Genomic DNA, 3,894 nt, shown 5'->3' with positions numbered 1-3,894 from the left:
GAATAAATTATGGAATCACCCTGTAAATTTTCATCCCCAAAACTAACACCTGCATCAAATCAGATCTGCTCGTTATTCTACATCTAAAAAGGAGTGATCACACCTTGGAGAGCTGTTGCACCAAGTGGATTGACATGAATCATGGCTCCAACACAAGAGATGTCAATTGAAACAAAGGAGAGGATTATCAAACTCTTAAAAGAGGGTAAATCATCACGCAATGTTGCAAAAGATGTTGGTTGTTCACAGTCAGCTGTGTGTAAACTCTGGACCAAATACAAACAACATGGGAAGGTTGTTAAAGGCAAACATATTGGTAGACCAAGGAAGACATCAAAGCGTCAAGACAGAAAACTTAAAGCAATATGTCTCAAAAATCGAAAATACACAACAAAACAAATGAGGAACGAATGGGAGGAAACTGGAGTCAACGTCTGTGACCGAACTGTAAGAAACCGCCTAAAGGAAATGGGATTTACATACAGAAAAGCTAAACGAAAGCCATCATTAACACCTAAACAGAAAAAAACAAGGTTACAATGGGCTAAGGAAAAGCAATTGTGGACTGTGGATGACTGGATGAAAGTCATATTCAGTGATGAATCTCAAATCTGCATTGGGGAAGGTGATGATGCTGGAACTTTTGTTTGGTGCCGTTCCAATGAGATTTATAAAGATGACTGCCTGAAGAGAACATGTAAATTTCCACAGTCATTGATGATATGGGGCTGCATGTCAGGTAAAGGCACTGGGGAAGATGGCTGTCATTAAATCATCAATAAATGCACAAGTTTATGTTGATATTTTGGGCCTTTTCTTATCCCATCAATTGAAAGGATGTTTGGGGATGATGAAATCATTTTTCAAGATGATAATGCATCTTGCCATAGAGCAAAAACTGTGAAAACATTCCTTGCAAAAAGACACATAGGGTCAATGTCATGGCCGGCAAATAGTCCGGATCTTAATCCAATTGAAAATCTTTGGTGGAAGTTGAAGAAAATGGTCCATGACAAGGCTCCAACCTGCAAAGCTGATCTGGCAACAGCAATCAGAGAAAGTTGGAGCCAGATTGATGAAGAGTACTGTTTGTCACTCATTAAGTCCATGCCTCAGAGACTGCAAGCTGTTATAAAAGTCAGAGGTGGTGCAACAAAATACTAGTGATGTGTTGGAGCGTTCTTTTGTTTTTCATGATTCCATAATTTTTTCCTCAGAATTGATGAGTCCATATTTTTTTCCCTCTGCTTGGTCTAAAAAAAGTAACTGTTACTGACTGCCACAATTTTTTTCCTGATTTCTTATAGTGTTTCTTAAAGTCAGAAAGTTGCCATTTGAAATGACTTTAGTTTTGTGTCATGTCTGTGATCTGCTTTTTTTCTACAAAATTAAACAACTGAATGAACATCCTCCGAGGCCAGTGATTCCATAATTTTTGCCAGGGGTTGTATGTGGGTTTGCTGTGATAAAGACTGAAGTGTTTGATTACTGAACACTTTGGACTAAAATTTTAACTTTTTAAATATTTCCCTTCAAAAATGCGTGTGTATAGATATAAATCTACACACACATACATGCACACACACACACACACACACACACACACACACACACACACACACACACACACACACACACAAAACAAAGCCTTATTTTAAAAAAAATATCTCGTTCTTAAAAGCAATATGAAATGCTATATCAAAATAATTTGATATAACATGTCTATAAAGACCCAAAAGTGCCTAAAGTTGGAAAATGGCTTTTAAACTTTGTATAGGTCAATCAAATATTTTTGTATTCATACTAAGTGTTTTTGGGTTATTTTTCTAGGTTTCTTTCCATGTGGTATTTGCTTTGATAGAAAAAAAATCTAGCTTGTCATTCAGTTTTATAGTTTAATATTATATAAATGTTTATTTATATAACTTAAAGCTATTTATTTGAACTTAAAAGAAAAAAGCATTTTAAAATTTCCTTGATATCATCTCATCCCCTATTACTGCTGTATTTCAGACAGGAAGTTACCTCACTAGGTTACACTTGCTCCAGCATCGAACATTTAGAACAAATAAAAAGATGAATAAGGAAAACAAGAGTATGTAAAAAATATGGACATTATACGACAATTATATATGTGGAAATATGAATTAAGAAATAGAAATACTGGCATGTTAAAAATAGATTTGCAAGCAAATATTAAGGGTCCAAGCACCCTCCATGCCACCACAGATCCAGGCCTGTCCCAAGCAGGGACCACGGGGAAGCAAGCACCAACACAAAGTGCATGCTTTCTTTACCCAAAATGTTTTCTTTTGTATTCCGGGATGGTGATGAACTTCCTGCCAAACGCAGGCAGTAATGCACCTTTACAAATGATCTTTACAAATCTGGATATGTCTTAGTCATTGTGAACATCGGAACGATGTTTAAGGACACCTCATGTCACAGTGAGTACAAGAAATGTTAACAGTATCCTATATTTGTATTTTGAGTTTTTTTAAGCTGTTCTAAAATTAATAAAAATATGAAATGATTTTTTTTATTATTATTTATCATTACCTTTGGTGTAATAGTAAAATGAGGCCTTGTAAGATTCTCAGGCAAGATCTACATGAATTTTGGAACATGTTGGAGCTCTAAAATCTATTTTTTAAAATGCTTTCCACTGCCATCTACTGGCGCAGTTCCACCATATTTGACACTGTGGTTCTAACAGAGGCCATCCATGCACATGTCAAATTTCATGCCATTTGGTTATCCCATTAATTAGAAAATCCATCATAAATTAAATAGCTGTGCATATGGTCAAAGTCAAAGCCAAAAAAGCAGGAAAAACTCAAAGTCAAGAAACTTGATAAGAAAGTAAAAAAAAAAAAAAAAAAAAAAAAAAAAAATCAAGGTTTCCGGTCTAATTTTTCAGACTCACATTCCAGACAATGTTTTGACACCAATCTGGCCTTTCTGTGACGGGTTCGCGCCGGCCTATTTTGCATTTGAACTCTGAAAATCCTATCTGGACACAAAGAGGCGTGGCCTATACCATTGGAAAGAGCTTAATCCACCAATCACAACAGTATAAAGGTTTCTGATATGTGACTGATGGATCAGAATTTAATAGAAGTTGTTTATTTTCAAAGTGGTTTTATTATTTATAGTGTTTAATTGTGTACAGATAGCTGAAATGAATTGAACTGAACTGAACAGGTAGCTAGGTGGATAAGGAACTGGCTTGCCAATATTGAATCCCACTCATGCTATCAGACTGTGTCCATTGACAAGAGTCTATGTTGTCTCAGTCCACCGAGCTGTAAATGGGCACTGGCCTAGGCTGGGGAAGTAACCTGCATCGTACTTTTGTCCCGTCCAGGTGGAGTCGTAGATTCTCATCTGCTTTATGCTACAAAATCCAGAGATAAGCACGGGCACCAACAGGCCTCTGAGCCTATGCAGAACTTACTACTTAACTGGGGTACTGCAAAGAAAAGAAAAAAAAAGTTGGTTATGGTTGAGTTGGGCAGTGTGAAAAAGCCACTTTACATTCATATTCATATTTTTATGAAAAGCTTTTTTTAGAGTCTAATCTTTGAATAATACCATAAATTCTTCTGAATAGAGCCATTTCTTGGAGTGAAGGTTATAGTGCTACACACAAAAAAGGAAAAATGTATGGAAAAAAAAAATTGAGCGCACTTTTTTTTTTTTGACCTCCCATCACGAAATGATTCAAATTTTTGTGACAGGTTTTTTTTTTGTAACTCACTACTCCTACCCCCCACCTTAACCCTAACCACCCCGACTCACCCGCTGCACTTTTAACTACATGCAGCCATCACGGAATGAATTAGAATAAATTTGTGCTCCCATGACAAAACTTTTGCACTTTTCGTGACAATA

This window comes from Thalassophryne amazonica, chromosome 1 (genome assembly GCF_902500255.1).
Source record: "Thalassophryne amazonica chromosome 1, fThaAma1.1, whole genome shotgun sequence".
Classification (NCBI taxonomy): Eukaryota; Metazoa; Chordata; class Actinopteri; order Batrachoidiformes; family Batrachoididae; genus Thalassophryne; species Thalassophryne amazonica.
Note: the sequence above shows the minus strand (reverse complement) of the source record.